Below are 21,985 nucleotides of genomic sequence, written 5' to 3'. Positions count from 1 at the left end.
AATGTAGTTTCATAACAAGACAGACTGGTCTTATAGACTAGATGTAACATAGTAAACGTATGATATGTTATGTTTGGTATAATTACATAAGATAGAAGTTACTTAAGGCAAAAATGAAAGGAGGGTGGTTGGTCGGCGACAGGTAGGTGGGCCCAAAGGTTGCGTGTCGGTAACATATTTGTAACATATTGTACGTTTTGCAAATTCATAAAATATTGTACGAAATGGATGATGGACATCCACAAATGAATACATACCATACGAAATGTAACATATCATATTAAATAGAGTGTCTTGGGTTTACGTACAGAATCATACGAAATGCTCTGAGATCACGTTAAACAAGAAGATCATTCCAGGAAATATGCAATAGCTTTTTTTTTTCGTACCAAGGGGCTGCATCATCTCATCGACCGGACGGAGCAGCAGAGGATCTGCCATGACACATCCACATCTGAAGACTGGTCAGCTTTTCATCATGATCATCATGAGGTGATTAGAACAAACACCTACACAGAACACAACCTCATGGCTGCCTTAGAAGCCCTTACATATAATAGAGATGCATGCATGCTACCATGCTTGTGTCCTTCCCCTAAAGATAAAAAAAAAAAACAAGACCGAAACAAGTCTGGCAACGTCTGGTGGGTTCAAAACAGGACTCCTGAGGGTGAACCCGGTTCAACCCAGTAACCCAAGTGAAAACAACACCACATGGAGAGAGAGTGAGTGAGTGTTGCACACTTAGCAAGACTGACTGATAGATCGACAGATACTGCACCATGACTCGTGTGGGCATGACTACAGTCCAGTGTGCCCCCTCAGCAGCACCCTGCTACACCCACATACCAACCAACCCAGGCCTGGCTGGCTGGCCCATTCCCACCTGCTCTCTTCAATGCCAGCTCCAGAACCCCTCGCTTTTTCCGAGGAATACTCTCTCTCGATTGTATGGCAAACAAAATGCCACACACCTTCCTCAACACACGCCTCACACGGTACACACACACACAGCCCCCCCCCACCACACACACAGTCTCTTTCTCAGTGGAAACATTCCCTGTACCTCCGGTCCAGCTGGAACGGTAAGAGAGGATGAACATGAGCATCACTATCACACATCATGGCCCTGCCTGCTGTATCTGTGTCATGACATCAGTCCTCATGATGATCCTCTGGATGGCCATGTGCTGGCTGCCTGGCATGCTGTCTGGCATGCTGCTCCTCTCACTTTGCCAAAATAACTCATTTGAATACATCTCTCATTCCTGTTGCAGACAGGGGGCTATGGTACAGTGTCCACTGATCTGGTAGCACAGTGGAGGCAGACGCCTATGCTATATTGTGGAGTCTAAACAGTGGCATTGCATTCATGACATGTATGAAAATGTTAACAAGCAATCAATTACCTAATAATAACTATCAATAGTTCATAACAGAATATTGATCATGGTCGTCATGAACAATCGTTGGAGTACGAGGTGAAAGAGTACAGCCATAATCATTGTATTCCAATGATTTTTCTTAGAAAACACCTGAACCCACTTATTCCAGGAGAAACATTATCAGAGGAGAACTGTTACATTCATTACCTGACAAAAAGACCTAAGGTGTAAGCCTGCGTAATAGCAGTCATATTATGTAGTAATACCTCGCTATGTGCTCCTTTACAGACCGGGCGTGCTACTATGCTACAAATGAACATGCCGGATTGTCTTGAAGCCTATAGGCGCTCGCGGAAATGACACACATTTATAGAATAGAAGCACTGGTATTGAGGTGATGACAAGCTGTCATTCACAATCACAAATATGCAAAACGAATGAAAGGTCTTATATTGTATAGCGATACACGTAGATCTTTGCAACCTACAGCACAAATGCATGTGAACCAGGAAATTCAAAACAGGTTCCAATATCAAATAGTACAATTCGTTCGATACATTCCTTTTGGATCGTGTGAGTAGGCTATCGATCATACCATGCGCACACTAGACTGAGGGACAGATTGCTTATTCCGGATCGTCTTCTTAACATTCTATTTCTGATGTTTTAAATCCTATATAGCCTAGCACTCTAAACCCAGCCTATTCATGTAGTATACAAATAAACTTACCCTTATCAAAATCAAATCCTATGTTTCCCGTTGTGGAGAAAAAAATATGGTTGTAAAGATTTCAGATCCCAGTTACTAAAATGTGATGTCACTTCATTCTGAGAAGGAAAAATAATAATTTGTTTCGAGTCAAACAAGAGTCCTTTTCTATATCCTGGAACTAGTGACAACACGTTAAGACATTCCCAGATATGTCTATTGGGATCCTATTTTCACAGGCAGTGTCCAGCGCATTCCCACACCGCAAGGCTCAACAAGGGTAAGTTTTCTTCGGCCGGTAATTCAGTTTCACCGACCGAGAACCCCGCCCTTGAGCATAGGACAAGACTGTCAAAGCCACCAGCCAATCGGTTTACATGGGCAGCCACTGCCGCGCTCGGCGCTAACCGGCTGACGGGCGTGACTAAGAAGAGATCAGGTTTAAAAATATTAAAGAGACAGGATAGTAACAAATCATGTATGCTCTCATTTGGCACTACCCAGACATTGGCCCATCCAGAGAAATCATATGACATGACATCATAGGACATACCAGACCAGCCGTGATCAATTAATCGTTTAATCATGTGTCAACGGTAACTGAAGGTTATTAGCACACTTATTATTACACCCCTCTTCATACCTTTGTAGGCTACTGATTTTGTAGTTAAAGTAAGAGCATGATAATTTCAACAGATCTGGTCAATATCTGTTCTTTATATCAAAATCAAATCAAATGTATTTATATAGCCCTTCTTACATCAGCTGATATCTCAAAGTGCTGTACAGAAACCCAGCCTAAAACCCCAAACAGCAAGCAATGCAGGTGTAGAAGCACGGTGGCTAGGAAAAACTCCCTAGAAAGGCCAAAACCTAGGAAGAAACCTAGAGAGGAACCAGGCTATGAGGGGTGGCCAGTCCTCTTCTGGCTGTGCCGGGTGGAGATTATAACCAATATGGCCAATATGTTCAAATGTTCATAAATGACCAGCATGGTCAAATAATAAAAATCACTGTAGTTGTCGAGGGTGCAACAAGTCAGCACCTCAAAAGTAAATGTCAGTTGGCTTTTCATAGCCGATCATTGAGAGTATCTCTACCGCTCCTGCTGTCTCTAGAGAGTTGAAAACTGCAGGTCTGGGACAGGTAGCACATCCGGTGAACAGGTCAGGGTTCCATAGCCGCAGGCAGAACAGTTGAAACTGGAGCAGCAGCACGGCCAGGTGGACAAACAACTTTATTTGTAAAGCATGTTTCAACCATTAATCAAACTGAAACAAAACAATGGTCCTAACATGTTAATGAATAACAGATGTGGACAGAATGACTCTGCATAGACATGCATGGTCCCGTGTCTCAAGGGTGTCTGTTGTGAGAGCAGTCATGTGATATTGTTTCACATCACATCCTTTTAGATAACTGAATCTAGAAGCTGATGTAACTCAAACCCCCATCATGTCTGTGTTTGATAAATTCCATGGACAAGTGGCTAGACACCTCTAAAAATAGATACATAAATGACTATCTTAGGCAGCCTGTCCTATAATAACCTACTGTAGCCTAATGAATTCCCAAGATAATTGTATAGAATAACATCTGTACTGTCGACAAGGTTCTAAAGTATTCTATCACTTGAGTTTTAGTTAGGCATTGATGGGCATATGAGCAGGCGCTACATATGAGCATGTCTTCATGATTACTCACTCTACTCTCCAAGTGTCACGTCCTGACCAGTAAAGAGGTTATTTGTTATTGTAGTTTGGTCAGGACGTGGCAGGGGGTGTTTGTTTAATGTGTTTCGGGGTTTGTTGGGCAATGTTCTATGTTAGTCTATTTCTATGTCTGTGTCTAGTTTATCTATTTCTATGCTTAGTTTATTGGTTTGACCTTCAATTGGAGGCAGCTGTTTCTCGTTGCCTCTAATTGAAAGTCCTATTTAGTAGGGGTGTTTTTTCATGGGTTTTTGTGGGTAGTTGTTCCGTATGTAAGCTGTGTTCCTTACAGGACTGTTTCTCGTCGTTGTTGTTTTTTGTTTAAGTGTTTGTTTTCGTTTTCTTCTAAATAAAGAAGATGAGTTCACACATTCCCGCTGCGCCTTGGTCCCATCTGTACGACGAACGTGACACCAAGCCTCATGTGCCTTCCTTTCCCAACCCACGGACCCTGTTCCCATACGCCAGCCATTTCCTCCTGAGAAAAACACATGAAAAGCAGAAAAACACACAAGTTTGTTAGACTAAATTGGTCTTGTTCTTTCATATTTTTACAGCCCTGATTCAAATCAAAATTGTATTTGTCAGATGCGCCGAATACAACCTTACAGTGAAATGCTTACTTACAAGCCCTTAACCAACAAAGTCGTTTTAAGAAAAATAAGAGTTAAGAAATTGTTTCCTAAATAAACTAAAGTAAAAAACTAAAAGAGCAACAATAAAATAACAATAACGAGGCTGTATACAGGGGGTACCGAGTCAATGTGCTGGGAACAGGTTAGTCGAGGTAATTGAGGTAATATCTACATGTAGGTAGGGGTAAAGTGACTATGCATAGATAATAGATAATAAACAGAGTAGCAGCAGCATAAAAAGGGGGGTGGGTCAATGCAAATAGTCTGGGTAGCCATTTGATTAGTTGTTCAGCAGTCTTATGGCTTGGTGGTAGAAGCTGTTACGAAGCCTTTTGGACTTAGACTTGGCGCTCTGGTACCACTTGCCATGCGGTAGCAGAGAGAACAGTCTATGACTAGGGTGGTTGGAGTCTTTGGCGATTTTTAGGGCCTTTCTCTGACAACAGCCTGGTATAAAGGTCCTGGATAGCAGGAGGCTTGGCCCCAGTGATGTACTGGGCTGTACACACTACCCTCTGTAGCGCCTTGAGGTCGGAGGCCGAGCAGTTGCCATACCAGGCTGTGATGCAACCAGTCAGGGTGCTCTTGATGGTGTAGTTTTAACCTTTTGAGGATCTGCTGACCCATGCCAAATCTTTTCAGTCTCCTGACAATAGGTTTTGTCGTGCCCTCTTCACGAATGTCTTGGTGTGTTTGGACCATTCTAGTTTGTTGGTGATGTGGACACCAAGGAACTTGAAGCTTTCAACCTGCTCCATTACAGCCCTGTCGATGAGAATGGGGGCGTGCTCGGCCCTCCTTTTCCTGTAGTTGTCACAGTTGACTTGGACTGGTGTAGAGGCGGAATCAGATGCAGGAGACAGGTGCTGGAGGTGAGTGTCTTTTAATAAATTGACACACACAAAAAGCCGCGAGGCACAGGGCGCTACATACAGTCTGCCTGGGAAAAACACATTCCCATAAACACGAAAAAAATATATTCACACGGCACAAAAGCAAGGGGCGCAGCCCGGTAAATCTTCTGACGAAAACTGTCAGTAAACATGTATAAATCACGGCCCACCGTCCTGAGTGGACAATAAACAATCCCGCACAAAACCCCAACTGAAAACACACACTAAATAAGGCCCCACTAATGACAGACAGACAAAACCAAAAGACACAGAAACAACGATCGGTGGCAGCTAATAGGCCGGCGACGACGACCGCCGAGCGCCGCCCGACCGAGGAGGGGCGCCACTTTCGTTGGATCCTGTGACAGTAGTCCATGATCATCTCCTTTGTCTTGATCACGTTGAGGGAGAGGTTGTTGCGCTGGCACCACACTGCCATGTCTTTAACCTCCTCCCTATACGCTGTCTCATGAATGCATTTGTTTATAGAGATACTTCCATTTTCCTCCAAGAGTGGCTGAAACTCTTATGTAGACCCAACCTCTTTTAAGCAGCCATGTGTTTTCCCTGTTTCCAGGTCGGATTTGTTTTTCATGTCAGCTATGAACAACCTGTAGCAGACGATCACCTACAATTACAGTGTGGATCAAATTAACTATTTGATATTGAAAGTACTGTCTGTTCTTTAATTCAATCCAAGGGAGGTTTTTGTCCTGGAATAGTTGTTTGGAGCTTCTAAGTGCTCCTCAGAGAACAAAGTCTGCTGGTTCTAATGTAAAGACCATTCAATTCCATGTTCTCAGTGAAAGCTCATATCCACTCTGGGGCTTTAGAGTGGGGAGTCTGATACGGGGGCAGGAGGTTCCAGAGATAATGACAGCCCTAGTGGGTTTCTCTAGATTGAGACTGCTGGGTACAGTAGCCCCAGGTTCCTCTCCTGGCAGGGGTTACCTCAGCCTGGGATCCCCTCCCTCATGGCTTTCTGGCTCCACTTCTCCATCCAAACATTCTCTCTTGACCAGAGAGTCTGGAAGCCCTGAGGCTGTCCCTGGCTGAAGTCGACACTTATCATGAAAAGCAACAGGTTGCCTAGCAGTGTTTTTCCTCCCCTGTAAAACACTGACTCACTAGCTCCCAGAAGTGACCACAAGACACACATGGCTGGCGTCACGTCAGGAGAGTGGCAATGAAACCTTGCAACACCTCGAAAGTGGCACGACTACTTAAAATTTCTGCCATTTTCAGCCTATAAAGAACCATTTTAATTTCTGAAGAAAATGTCAGAAACATTTGCAAACATACTGTATGCTTCTGAGCCTCTATTAGCATTGGGGCGGCAGGTAGCCTAGCGGTTAAAAGCATTGGGCCAGACACCGAAAGGTCGCTGGTTCGAATCCTTGGAAAAATTTGCCGTTCTGCCCTTGATCAAGGAAGTTAACCCCCAACAACAACTACTCCCTGGGCGCGGATGACATGGACGTCGATTAAGACAGCCCACCACACCTCTCTGATTCAGAGGGGTTGGGTTAAATGCGGAAGACACATTTCAGGTGAATGCATTTAGTTGTGCAACTGACTAGGTATCCCCTTTCCCACTGAATGATCAACCTTCTATGTATATGTTCTGATATACCTTGTGAGTAAGTAAAATACAAACAACTCTCTTCAATACCTACATTAAAGGCCTGTGAGGTAGCGTAGGGAGTTTCTGATTGATATACCATGAAGTAGCTGTGATTAATGGTGAACTCTCACCGGGGTCGAGGAGAGGGGGAAGTGCAAAAGAGGTGAGGCCAGGCCAGGGCACAGGCAACTAGCGATTAGACAGCTGACGCCAGACCTCTAAGAGCACTCCAGCTCCCCTGAAGCTCCATCAATCACACACAGATAAAAGGGTTGAGCTGCAAAGGCCATGTTTAAGCAAAGGAACACTGTCAGATGGATAACACAACTATTTCCTCCTGTCTCAGCCATCCACAGATGTGGGGGAAGGACCATCATTTCCGAGGCTGAGCTAAAGCAGTGAGAGAGAGAATAATTCCTGGGCTATGCAAGCAGTACAGTGGGGATATGGTTCATTCATGGGTTAAAGCCATTCTCATTCAGGTGGGGAAAACGGATACATACAGCAGGCTGGGGGAGTAGAGGCATCGGAGAGACAGGCAGGCTGACGGTCTTCAAAGCTGCATTGAGATATCATCCAGACAGCAGACTGATAGTTTCATCAGGGATCTGATGCTTAACAAATAGACTGCGGGGAAAACAACAGCAAGTGAGACCATGTAATGCTTCAATGCATTAACATCAGCAGACTGACTGCATAATCTTATAGTGTACAGCTTTGAGATTAGGCTTTTTTTCTACATTTCTTTAGGCTCTTGGGTGATTCACTGCAGTGCATTTTATACTCTATTTTAGAATAACTTCATTGTAAGGTTCACATAGTTTATTCCATAAGAGTGAAGGGATCTGGAAAGGCTATAATGTAAACTGACATATAAGAGCAGCTAGCATGAAGAGAGACTCTGCACACTGCCCTAACCCATCTGGACAAGAGGAATACCTATGTAAGAATGCTGTTCATTGATTACAGCTCAGCATTTAACACCATAGTACCCTCCAAACCCGTCATTAAGCTCGAGACCCTGGGCCTCGACCCACCCTGTGCAACTGGGTCCTGGACTTTCTGACGGGCCGCCCCCAGGTGGTGAGGGTAGGAAACAACAACTCCACCCCGCTGATCCTCAACACTGGGGCCCCACAAGGGTGCGTTCTCAGCCCTCTCCTGTACTCCCTGTTCACCAATGACTGCGTGGCTATGCACGTCTCCAACTCAATCATCAAGTTTGCAGATGACACTGCAGTGGTAGGCTTGATTACCAACAACGACGAGACGGCCTACAGGGAGGAGGTGAGGGCCCTCAGAGTGTGGTGTCAGGAAAATAACCTCACACTCAATGTCAACAAAACAAAGGAGATGATCGTGGACTTCAGGAAACAGCAGATGGAGCAGCCCCCTATCCACATCGACGGGACAGTAGTGGAGAAGGCGGAAAGTTTTAAGTTCCTCGGCGTACACATCATGGACAAACTGAAATGGTCCACCCACACAGACAGCGTGGTGAAGAAGGCGCAATAGCGCCTCTTCAACCTCAGGAGGCTGAAGAAATGTGGCTTGTCACCGAAAACACTCACAAACTTTTACAGATGCACAATCGAGAGCATCCTGTCAGGCTGTATCACCGCCTGGTACGGCAACTGCTCCACCCACAACCGCAAGGCTCTCCAGAGGGTAGTGAGGTCTGCACAACGCATCACCGGGGGCAAACTACCTGCCCTCCAGGACACCTACACCACCCGATGTCACAGGAAGGCCAAAAAGATCATCAAGGACATCAACCACCCGAGCCACTGCCTGTTCACCTCGCTATCATCCAGAAGGCGAGGTCAGTACAGGTGCATCAAAGCTGGGACCGAGAGACTGAAAAACAGCTTCTATCTCAAGGCCATCAGACTGTTAAACAGCCATCACTAACATTGAGTGGCTGCTGCCAACATACCTACTCAATCTCTAGCCACTTTAATAATTAAAAATTGGATGTAATAAATGTATCACTAGACACTTTAAACAATGCCACTTTTTATAATGTTAACATACCCTACATTACTCATCTCATATGTATATACTGTACCATCTACTGCATATTGCCTATGCCGCACGGCCATCACTCATCCATATATTTATATGTACATATTCTTAATCATTCCTTTACACTTGTGTGTATAAGGTAGTTGTTGTGAAATTGTTAGATTACTTGTTAGATATTACTGCACGGTCGGAACTCGAAGCACAAGCATTTTGCTACACTTGCATTAACATCTGCTAACCATGTGTACGTGACCAATAACATTTGATTTGAGGGTAGAGCCTGTCAGAATGTCTTATTGACAATCCTCGAGTAGCCTACTCTCAGTGGCTGTGTGGTTCAATGTAAAGCCACAGCCTCTGCTCCATCAAGATCCAAAGTCAGCTCACTTGTCAAATGTTTCACCCTCCATACACCCTGTAACCATACACCAGCTGCCACTGAGACATCTCAGCAACTACCCTATACAGTGATACTCTGCAAAGTTGACTTTTGTATATACAGTACCGGTCAAATGCTTGGACACGCCTACTCATTCCAGGGTTTTTCTTTATTTTACTATTTTCTACATTGTAGAATAATAGTGAAGACATCAAAACTATGAAATAACACATATGGAATCATGTAGTAACCAACAACAGCAAAAAAATTCTACAAATCCAAATATATTTTATATTTGAGATTCTTCAAAATAGCCAACCTTTGCCCTGATGACAGCTTTGCACACTCTTGGCATTCTCTCAACCAGCTTCATGAGGTTGTCACCTGGAATGCATTTCAATTAACAGGTGTGCCTTGTTAAAAGTTAATTTGTGGAATTTCTTTCCTTCTTAATGCGTTTGAGCCAATCAGCTGTGTTGTGACAAGGTAGGGGTGGCATTTAGAAGATAGCCCTATTTGGTAAAAGACCAAGTCCATATTATGGCAAGAACAGCTCAAATAAGCAAAGAGAAATGACACTTCATCATTACTTTAAGACATGAAGGTCAGTCAATACGGAAATGTCAACAACTTTGAAAGTTTCTTCAAGTGCAGTCGCAAAAACCATCAAACGTTATGATGAAACTGGCTCTCATGAGGACCGCCACAGGAAAGGAAGACGCAGAGTTACCTCTGCTGCAGAGGATAAGTTCATTAGAGTTACCAGCCTCAGAATGCAGCCCAAATAAATGCTTCACAGAGTTCAAATAACAGACACATCTCAACATCGACTGTTCAGAAGAGACTGTGTGAAAAACTACTAAAGGACACCAATAAGAAGAAGAGACTTGCTTGGGCCAAGAAACATGAGCAATGGACATTAAACTGGTGGAAATCTGTCCTTCGGTCTGATGAGTCCAAATTTGAGATTTTTGGTTCCAACCGCCTTGTCTTTGTGAGACGCAGAGTAGGTGAACGGATGATCTCTGCATGTGTGGTTCCCACCGTGAAGCATGGAGGAGGAGGTGTGATGGTGCTCTTCTGGTGACACTGTCAGTGATTTATTTAGAATTCAAGGCACACTTAACCAGCATGGCTACCACAGCATTCTACAGTGATACGCCAGCCCATCTGGTTTGCGCATAATGGGACTATCATTTGTTTTTCCACAGGACAATGACCCAAAACACACCTCCAGCCTGTGTACGGGCTATTTGACCAAGAAGAGTGATGGAGTCCTGCATCAAATGACATGGCCTCCACAATCACCCGACCTCAAACCAATTGAGATGGTTTGGGATGAGTTGGACCGCAGAGTGAAGGAAAAGCAGCCAACAAGTGCTCTGCATTTGTGGGAACTCCTTCAAGACTGTTGCTACATGATTCCATATGTGTTATTTCATAGATTTGATGTCTTCGCTATTATTCTACAATGTAGAAAATAGTAAAAAATAAAGAAAAACCTTTGAATGAGTAGGTGTGTCCAAACTTTTGACTGGTACTTTATACTGTATATTGAATTCCAACCCAATGAAATCTCACGTTCTCACAGTTTATAACACATTAATAATAGACATGAAGAATACAAACGAAGCAGCCGCAGGTTGCATTCAGATCAAACAATCAAACAAGGAGAAAACCATCCATCCCATTCTCACATTGAGCAGCTGGATAAGTAGAGCAGAGTGAGAGAGCAGAGGTAAAATAAAGAACAAACAAAAAACTGTTTTGGCTGCAGGCACACAGAATGTGATTCCCTAGCTATGATCAGAGCACTAGCAGCCGACTGTGGGCTGCAGGCAGCCTTGCTTCCCCCACCTGCCTGCCTGGCCTAATGGCTGTTGTTTAACAGGAGGGCTGCAGGTGTGACTGGAGACAAGGACGCTGTTATCAGGCTACACCAAGAAACTCAATGGTCAGGGGGAGAGGCCCCTTTCTGTGAAAACATCCTCCTTCTAAAACTATGGCCTCGCTATCTCAATCAATGAAGCATACAGCATTACATATTACAATTACTATTATCTGTGAGCAACATATGCTTGGGTGTTTTGCTTATAATATTGTTTGAGAAGCTTGCAAGGTGATATTAATATTTTGTCGTTATTGAGCACGGTAGGTCAACAAACCTGATTAAAGCCATATCTGCACATACAGTTAAGTTGTAAAACCACAACCACATGTTAAACAGTGACTAAGGATCAGTATTATGCAGCTCCAGTGACAGCATAGGGTCTTTAGTCATTTCATTTGTCTTTTTCTCCTCTTCCATTACAGGTCTTTCAACTCTTTTCAGAATTCTCTTTCAACCTCTCGATTCCCACTCGGCCTCTTGACCGACTGAAAATACCTCCCACGCCCCAGTTTCTGTATCTCCGGTTTGATCAGAATAGGCTGCTTTCTTGAGAACCACACAAAGTTGAGTGAGTAAATGTGAGCAGGTTGGACAGATGTTTCTGATCAAGCGTGTCTCTGACGGTTAGGCGGGGCCAGCCAGGGGCCTCTCGGAGACTCTTGTTGAGCGGTAATCCTGCCTCTCCCTCCCACTGAGGATCTGCGCCCATCTGACACCTCTGTTGCGCCACACAAGAAAGGAGTCGCGTGAAACATTCATGATCATCTATTAAATATTAATCCCATCAAAACAGAGAGGAGGCAGATGAAGATTAGGCTCTGCCGTCATCCAAAGGCCTCGCATATGGCTTCTTCTCATCAATTAGTAACAAGAGACCTCAGTGACTGTTTTTCCATTAACAGGTATAAGATCAACTCAAGACTGGATTGCTGATAAAGGTGATTGAGAGCTGTAGAGAACACCTGGGCTAGAATCCATAGAATGTTCTGAAGAAGAAGTCTGATGCCAACTGAAACAAACAGGTAGCTGTAGATAAGATTGGGACAAAATCACTTGCGTAGCCACAACTGCTTCTGTAGCTGAATAACAGTATGGAGAACCACTTCAAACACAGAAAACTGACTATGATCCTAAGCAAACAGCATTTGTGAAAGACATACTAAGTTTTTTGGCAGTATGTAAACTATAGTTTAATTCAGTAAAACATGACACCACCCTTTCAATGTAGAATCAATGTACCTATTTGATGGAGAGAAACCTAAATACATTACTGCTCAAGTGCTTGAGCAGAGGGAAGAGAATATTAAAGAATTCAATTAAATGTTTCTAGCATTTCTCTCTGAAGCACTGATTCACTCAGCTGCAGTCCCTTTTGTCCACTGAAGTATGCAAGTCTATCCAACCAAGAAGAAGCAGCAAGCATGCCATTGACCTGCCGCTGTAGCAAAATAAACATTTTAAGCCCCTACTAACTGAATGAAACCACCAATACTCTGTGATTTACAATATTCAAAGAGAGGCAGCGCACGAGAGCGAGACAGCGTGCGAGAGAGAGAGAGAAAGAGGAGGGAAAACTAGAGTATAGTAGTGCAGGACTATGGAGCCTCTGATTAGTAACGCTTGGATCTGCTTGTCAGCTGAGAGATATCAGGTTAAATTTAGCAAAAGTTCAGTGAGGCGAACAGAAGAGGCAGGGTCAGAAAACACTGTGTTCTAAAGTTGTGGCTACTTGCTTTAAAACTTCATGTTAGGGTTTAGTTATGATTTATTTACATTGTGTGGTACTGCAGCAGCTATTTTCATCATAGTTCCTTTGAGTCTAACGTTGGCTTCAGGTCTGTGTACTGTTAGTTCTCGGCTCTCTGCTCTTCTAAATGGGTTATGGCCGTGCTTAATTCATGGTGTTTGTCCTTAAAGAGTAACGTGAGGGATGATGAGCTGCTGTGGAGAGTGTTAATACACTGAACAAAAATATAAATGCAACAATTTCAAATATTTCATATAAGGAAATCAGTCAATTAAAATAAATGCATTAGGCCCTTATCTTTGGTTTTCACATGAATGGGAATAGAGATATGCATCTGTTGGTCACAGATACCATTTTAAAAAAGGTCGGGGAGTGCATCAGAAAACCACCATGTAGCCAATAGCCTCTGCATAAAAACAAAAACAAAAGAGTTAACCTCCTTCGCATAGAGTTGATCAGGCTATTGATTGTGGCCTGTGGAATGTTGTAACAGTCCTCTTCAATGGCTGTGCGAAGTTGCTGTATATTGGCGGGAACTAGAACACACTGTCATACACATCGATCCAGAGCATCCCAAACATGCTTAATGTGTGAGGATGTAGGCCATGGAAGAACTGGGAGATTTTCAGCTTTGAGGAATTGTGTACAGATCCTTGTGACATGGGGTCGTGCATTATCATTCTGAAACATGAGGTGATGGCAGTGGATGAATGGCACAACAATGGGCCTCAGGATCTTGTCACGGTATCTCTGTGCATTCAAATTGCCATCGATAAAATGCAATAGTGTTCATTGTCCGTAGCTTATGCCTGCCCATACCATAACCCCACTGCCACCATGGGGCACTCTGTTCACAACGTTGACATCAGCAAACCACTCACCCACACAACGCCATCTGCCTAGTACAGTTTAAACCAGGATACATCTGTGAAGAGCACACTTCTCCAGCGTGTCAGTGGACATCGAAGGTGAGCATTTGCCCACTGAAATCGGTTACAGTCAGGTCAAGACCCTGGTGAGGACAACGAGCACGCAGATGAGCTTCCCTGAGACTGCTTCTGACAGTTTTGTGCAGCAATTCTTCAGTTGTACAAACCCACAGTTTTATCAGCCATCTGGGTGGCTGGACTCAGACGATCTCGCAGGTGAAGAAGCTGGATGTGGAGGTCCTGGGCTGGTGTGGTTGCATGTGGTCTGCGGTTGTGAGGCCGGTTGGACGGACTGCAAAAATCTCTAAAATGACATTGGAGGTGGTTTATGGTAGAGAAATTGACATTTAATTACCTGGAAACAGCTCTGGTGGACATTCCTGCAGTCAGCATGCCAATTGCACGCTACCTCAAAACTTGAGACATCTGTGGCATTGTGTTGTGTGACAAAACTGCACATTTTAGTGGCCTTTCATTGTCCCCAGCACAAGTTGCACCTGTGTAATGATCATGCTGTTTAATCAGCTTCTTGATATGCCACACCTGTCAGGTGGATATATTATCTTGGCAAAGGAGAAATGCTCACTGACAGGGATGTAATCAAGTTTCTGCCCAACATTTGAGATAAATAAGCTTTTTGTGCATATGGAAAATGTCTGAGCTCATGAAACAACACTTTACATGTTGTATTTATATTTTTGTTCAGTGTAGTATGAAGATAATATACATTTGGCATAGGGGGAAGCCTAATGAAAAGCATGCAGGATTTAATACTCCCAAACAGTATGGCTTTGCTCCTTCTCCTTGGTGTGGTACACTGAGCACACTAAGCCAAGCAGGTGCTCCACTGAAACATGAGAGGGTTGCCATCTGTCTGTTTAAAAAATGTAATAGGTAAATCATTACATATTGCACCATGTGAAAGCACAGTTAATATGTTGTCTTACAGAGATGCCTGCATCGACAGCTTCAGGGGATTTCTATGAGAGCAATACATCTTCCAAAAACCTTTTACAAACAGCAAGCAAATTATTTCCTAAATGCTGTGTCAGAAGTCACTGGTGGGTCAGAGTGAATTCCTCCTGGGTCATGTTCAGTAGGGCACACCGTAGCAAAACCTTTTTCAATGGAAAACAAAAATGTATTTGTATTCTGTATCCTTAATGGACTAGAATACAACCCTCATGTTATGGCTTTATGATTGGTTAGTGGCTTCAAATATGCTTGAGTAAATCCAAAGTATACTGAACAAAAATATAAACGCAACATCTAAAGTGTTGGTCCCATGTTTCATGAGCTGAAATAAAAGATCCCAGAAATGTTCCATACTGTATGCACAAAAATATTCCCCTTCACAAGGTGCACCTGTGTAATGATCATGATGTTTAATCAGCTTCTAGATATGCCACACCTGTCAGGTGGATGGATTATCTTGGCAAAGGAGAAATGCTCACTACCAGGGATGTAAACACATTTGTGCACAACATTTGAGAGAAATAAGCTTTTTGTGCGTATGGAACATTTCTGGGATCTTTTATTTCAGCTCATGAAACATGGGACCAGCACTTTACATGTTGCATTTATATGTGTGTTCAGTGCAATTAGGGGGCTATGAGTCACAGTGCTATAAGATATTTAGACAGCCTGTGCTGCCTTGCGCTGGCTGATGCATTCTGGTTGTTGTATGGAGACCAACCATCTGTGCATCACAGACAGGTCATTGGCGTCCCTGCAGAGAAGCATCGTCATAGCTATGTTCACCTCAGAGATGAAAGAAGGCCAGAATTCAAAAGGACAGCCAAGCTCTACCCACCACTACCCACCCAGCCCATTTAACTGATCAGTGGCACTGCCAAGCTGCCAGGCCCGGCCCAGAGCCCATCCACACTGCTGACAGTCACAGGAAACACAGATAACCGAGCCAACAGATAGAGCCAGAGCATGGCAACGATGGCCTCAGCCAGACCATCAGATCAGATATATGACAGAGTCATCCAACCATCCCTGGCCTCTACTACCAGAGCTGCCCTGGGGGTTTGTGTCTGGCTCCCACCTCAGCTCACCATCAGTCAGTCACAGACTTGTCGCCAATAGGAATTAAATGACACCTGGTTTCCACATTGGCCACACATGATCTTCCAATAACTTCAACATGCTGCCCTCAAGGCATAGAAGTGTTTGATTTGCAATGTTGATGTACTCAAAGTAGTAAAGGCAAGGAATTGTCGTACTCAAAAATGGTAGCGCTCTCTGTTATTTTTGGATAATGTCCAGCTACCGTTTTCTCTATCGCCACATAAAAAAGTAGGGCATTTCCATGTAAAAAAAACAAAACGCTATGAGCACTAACATGTGAAGTTCATACGAGCATATCAAATTTGGTGTCAAATGAAAGCTAAGAGTCTGAGTTTTAGAAATTAAGGCATACAGTGCATTCAGAAAGTATTCAGACCCCTTCCTTATTTTCACATTTTGTTACGTTACAACCTTATTCTAAAATGGATTAAATAAAAAATGTTCCTCATCAATATACACACAATACCCCCATAATGACAAAGCAAAAACAGGTTTTTAGAATTTTTTGCAAATGTATGAAAACATTTATTTTTTTTTAAGAAATACCTTATTTACATACGTATTCAGATCCTTTGCTATGAGACTCGAAATTGAGCTCAGGTGCATCCTGTTTCCATTGATCATCCTTGAGATGTTTCTACAACTTGGAGTCCACCTGTGGTAAATTCAATTGATTGGACATGATTTGCACACACCTGTCTATATAAGGTCCCACAGTTGACAGTGCATGTCAGAGCAAAACCAAGTGATGAGGTCAAAGGAATTGTCTGTAGAACTCCGAGACAGGATTGTGTCGAGGCACAGATCTGGGGAAAGGTGCCAAAATGGAAGAAGTTTAGAAACACCAAGACACTTCCTATAGCTGGCCACCCGGCCAAACTGAGTAATCGGGGGAGAAGGGTCTTGGTCAGGGAGGTGACCAAGAACCCGATGGTCACTCTGACAGAGCTCCAGAGTTCCTCTGTGGAGATGGGAGAACCTTACAGAAGGACAACCATCTCTGCAGCATTCCACCAATCAGGCCTTTATGGTTGAGTGGCCAGACAGAGGCCACTCCTCGGTAAAAAGCATATGACAGCACGCTTGGAGTTTGCCAAAAGGCACCTAAAGGACTCTCAGACCATGAGAAACAAGACTCTCTGGTCTGATGAAACTAAGATTGAACTCTTTGGCCTGAATGCCAAACGTCACATCTGGAGGAAACCTGGCACCATCCCTACGGTGAAGCATGGTGGTGGAGCGTCATGCTGTGGGGCTGTTTTTCAGCGGCAGGGACTGGGAGACTAGTCAGGATAGAGGGAAAGATGAACAGAGCAAGTACAGAGAGATCCTTGATGAAAACCTGCTCCAGAGCGCTCAGGACCTCAGACTGGGGTGAAGGTTCACCTTCCAACAGGACAACGACCCTAAGCACACAGCCAAGACAACGCAGTAGTGGCTTCGGGACAAGTCTCTGAATGTCCTTGAGTGGCCCAGCCAGAGCCCAGACTTGAACCCGATGGAACATCTCTGGAGAGACCTGAAAAAAGCTATACAGCAACGCTCCCCATCCAACCTGACAGAGCTTGATAGGATCTGCAGAGAAGAATGGGTGTGCCAAGCTTATTTCGTCATACCCAAGAAGACTCGAGACTGTAATCGCTGCCAAAGGTGCTTCAGCAAAGTACTGAGTAAAGGGTCTGAATACTTATGTAAATGTCATATTTCAGTTTTTATTTTTAATAGATTTGCAGAAATGTCTAAAAACCTGTTTTTACTTTGTCATTACAGGGTATTGTGTGTAGATTGATGAGGGGGGAAAAAACGATTTAATCAATTTTAGAATAAGGCTGTAACGTAATTTTTTGGGGAAAAGTCAAGGGGTCTGATTACTTTTTGAAATTTGGTCAGTCCAAATCTGAACCAATCATAGATTTCTGTTTCACAAGTTTGAACAGCACAGTACAGTATAGCACCCTAGAGTACAGCATGATTTACTGTATTGCACTGTACTTTACTGAACTATACTGTATTGTAATGAACTCTAATCTACTCTACTGATGTGTCCTGTACCGAACTCTAATCTAGTCTACTGTACTATACTGTTCTCTACTGTGCTGTACTTTGACGTCCAAACTTGTGAAACATAGACATCTATGATTGGTCCAGATTTGGTCCGGTCAAACCGAATTTGGTTATGTTTCGGGGTGGAGCTCATTCGAATAATAGCCTGTGTGTAGAATAATACCCAAACATGCAAAGGTCATTCCATTTTTCTACCTTTGTGTACTTAATCAGGATACATCACCATAAAGAGAATGACATTCATAATTAAGCCTTTCTGTATAGTATAGATCAGGGACCCATGATGTCATTCTGTTACCATCATTCTCTAACCCGATGTTAATCAACTTAATTTACTGTAGTTCAATAACCAAAAGGTGTTTTATCATAGCTGACACCCTATTCTTTCTGCAGACATCTTTGAATCTTAATTCAGAGTAAACATTTAACAGGGAGTTTGGAAAACGTCACATAAACTGAGGGAAATTTTACCGTCATTCTGTTACCAAACTTTACATCTGAACTGTTTGAGTAAGTCTGTTTTTGTACAATTTTCAGTGGAAATTGTTAAAACTAGTCCTTGTGCATAGAGTTGTATGGTTTGTTTAACTTTGCAATCAATGGTTTTTGTTTGGCATACTATTAAAGTGAAAAATCAAAGTCTCATTCACTTATTCCATGACCGTGGAATTGCCCAGTATACATTCCCAAATTATTGAGAGATAATAAAATCAAAGTTCTTGATAACGATGATATCTTCAATAAAACCAATCAGATCTCCACATATCTTCTAACTGTGGACCATTAGATCACTTGGTCACACAAGAGCAAGTGATAAAAGTACTACAGGACAGCTGCCATGACATCATAAAAACGAGCCATGCAAATATTAGATCTGGGAATGTTTATGCCATCCTTAAGTTACTGATATCAACTTACCCCCACTGGCAACTTCATGCGTGCCCTTCACCTATTTCTGCCATGCTTACACATAAGACCACTACTCCACAAGCACACTGCTGTCTCTGGCAGGCCTCCAAAACTTTTGACTGAGTGACTGATCCACACAGGGAGGCACTGCCGGGGTGCAGAGATCAGCAGTTAGTACATCACCACCCAAGCATGCATTGCATTTCTCCGATTGAAATATACAGTATCATCTTTTCTCAGGAGTGACAACAGACCAAAACTAGAGAGAAAGGCCAGCCTTAATATGTGGAAAGATGTAATTAAGAACATACACTGCTAGTCCAAGATCACTTATCTCCCATAATTTGATCAACTACGATATGGGCTAGCGTAAATAAACCTAGTCCTTAAGGCCACACATCTCCACATCTCCGAGTCTATCAGCCTCACAACAGATGATAGGCCTGACAGTTGACTGACAACTGGTTTAAATGGACTTGTTTTCTAGGAGGTGCAGTAACCGCCTTCAGCTCTGGGTCTTCTCTCCCTCTTCTCCAGCTTGATCATAGCAGCCTGTTGCTTGGTAACAGACTGTGACCACTTCCCTCTCCCTTAAGTGCAAGAGGCCTGCCTTGGAAAGGCTTCAGAGGGGCCTGTCACTGAACCATGTTCCCCTCTACTCCTGTGTTCCTGTGCTGGTTTAGAGCAGCTGAGCAGGCTGTGTTTGGGGAGCAGGAGGAGAAGGCGGTAGACCAGGCGGCTGGGAACACGTCTGGCTGGTGCTGATGACAGAACCGTACAGAAGGGAGAGGCAAGGGGGACCAAGCTAGAAACCCCAAAGTCTGTCAATCCCATCAGAGTTACTAACCATCACACAATGTCAAGCAAACCTGGCCAACATGGGGCCCACTCTCATCCTGCAAAGTTAAGTCCTAGAAGAGTGTGAAAGCCAAAAATGGGAGTGGAAAGTGACCCTGCATCATAACCCTGCACAACATCTTTCTCAAATCATCTGCTGTTTCTATTTTCTAGAATTGTTATTATTGCAGGCAGTTTCAGTGAGTAATACTGAAAGTGGGAGGTAGGCTGAAAGTAGAATTAATTTCTTCCCTGTACTGGAACTCATAGGCCTGCACCAAACATGTTATGGGGCTAATCATAGAATTACATATAGAATCCCTATTAATTCAACAGGATCTCTGTGGGCCTATTCATGAAGATTAATCATTTAAAATGTATTACCTTTTATTGTGGCATAAACACAACCAGTCATGGTGTTTTCATCTGATTGTCAAATAATCACTTCAAAGGGCTCCTTTACTAGGCTACCAGTGCACGTTCATTCACTTGCAACATATTTCCAGCCTCCAAACAGTGGTGAAAGGACAGAGACATCTGTCATTAGGCCAGAATTTATGCGTCCACTGCTGTCCGTGCGTGTCTCGGTGTCGCCCCTCATCTCTGCCTTGCCAAAATGTCAGTGTTCGTGTCGAACCACATCGCATTCTGGAGCGTAGGCTATAGGCTACCACACGTTTTCAAGTCCATTCCCTCATTTTTCATGCCTCTAACTTCTGTGATAAAAAAAAGGGGTGTAATAGCATACAGTTTTGTTGACATTTTGTTTTAATTATGTGATAGGCTCATGTTTTAGCGGTCTGGTGTACTTCCACTATTTATTTTGCTGGGACGCCGTACCGGACCGTACCGCCTGACTATGAAACACTATGGCACATTCAAAAACAATAGCTAATTTCATATCACTACCTCTGAAAGGCCTCCTAAACTGTTGTGTCACAAAAACATTTTAAACATGAGGATAATGGACAGACTGCTGTACTGTACTTCATTCCCAGTGTGCCATGCTGTGTTCACGCTCGTGTCACATTCTGTTATAGACGGCCAGACTGGCATATTGGTCAACACAGCCTGGGGCCAAGCTGCCTGGTGCAGACAGCCCTTTTCCTGGGCACGGGCGGGCAGGCACGAGAACATCAGAACTATTTATATCCGCTTATTAGACTAGCACTGTTTTCCTAATGAAGCTGTGTCAAATGAGAAGGCAGAAAGAGAGTGGACCCAGGTTTACTACATGCAGTACGAAATGCCCCTTGGAGATTGTACAACTCAATATTAGGAAGGTTTTCTTAATGTTTTGTAATGTTTTGATTGAGATAATAAAAATAAAAAAATAAAATTGAGAGTAGCAAAGTGAAATGCCATCTCTAGGGAACCATCCAGATGCTCTAAATGTGTGTAGTGTGAAGTGAAATCCATGGAATGTGTTCAACAAACCACAAACATTTTTTGAAATAACTTTGGCATGGGTCAATAACTATGAATGTTATGAATGTAACCAGACAAAGGCCATTACCCTATCAGGATCAGCTAACAGACATATTCTCATTCAGCCATGGCCAAGACAAAATATTCATAAAATAACAGGAAGCTGACACAATCTGATGTCACTATGAATCCATCCCCCCAGTCACCTGCTTTGAGTCTCGCTGGCAGTCCAAGCAACACAGCTGGAAAGTATTCACTGTGAACAAAGAGAAATTGTGAAGGGAAACTCAACAATCATCCTAGGTTTACACAAAGGTCAAGTCACTAATTTGAAACATCCCCTATAGGTCCCCTGTACGTGACTGTGATCTGCTGTGCCTGTAAGCATAGATTTACAATTTATAATTGCCCAACCACTTGTTAATGTAGCTAAGGTAGCCTAAATAGTGATTTTCGTTTGTGAGTTGATGTAAGAAAAAAAGACAAAATAAAGAAGTAGAATGAGAAAAAGAAGTGGAAATTAGAACATATTTTCCCCCACCATTCAATCATATAATTTACTTCACATAAATAAAATTCTCTATATTATAGAGCACATTTTATAAGTACATTTTTGGATTGAATTTGTTCATCTGATGTGTGTGGTCCCTTTAAGAGGAGTCAAAAGAAAATGCTGCGTTTTATAACCAAGTGTGCAGCTGGTATTTACCACACTGGTCAAAATCCAGTTGAACGAACCTCC

General features: G+C 43.2%; 1 protein-coding gene and 1 long non-coding RNA gene across 4 annotated transcripts in view; both read right to left on the bottom strand.

The window, feature by feature from the left end:
* Window positions 1-2,458, bottom strand: part of rhbdf1a (rhomboid 5 homolog 1a (Drosophila)) — a 47,632-nt gene extending 45,174 nt beyond the window's left edge. The window contains exon 1 of one of the 3 annotated variants that reach the window (XM_045720517.1): window positions 2,116-2,458. The gene's annotated coding sequence lies outside the window, so the exon portion shown is untranslated. The remainder of the gene's footprint in view (window positions 1-2,115) is intronic. The other 2 variants (XM_045720514.1, XM_045720516.1) reach the window with 2 other exon arrangements.
* Window positions 2,459-3,314: 856 nt separating this feature from the next.
* On the bottom strand, window positions 3,315-21,500 carry LOC123743549 (uncharacterized). Its single transcript, XR_006770406.1, has 3 exons — window positions 21,450-21,500; window positions 7,462-7,585; window positions 3,315-4,284 (listed from the first exon to the last, which is right to left on the bottom strand). It is a non-coding gene; the product is annotated as an uncharacterized lncRNA (long non-coding RNA).
* Between the last annotated feature and the right edge of the window lie 485 nt (window positions 21,501-21,985).

Source organism: Salmo salar, chromosome ssa06, assembly GCF_905237065.1.
Source record: "Salmo salar chromosome ssa06, Ssal_v3.1, whole genome shotgun sequence".
NCBI lineage: Eukaryota > Metazoa > Chordata > Actinopteri > Salmoniformes > Salmonidae > Salmo > Salmo salar.
The sequence above is the reverse complement of the archived record's forward strand: the minus strand, read 5'-3'. Positions and strand labels throughout refer to the sequence as shown.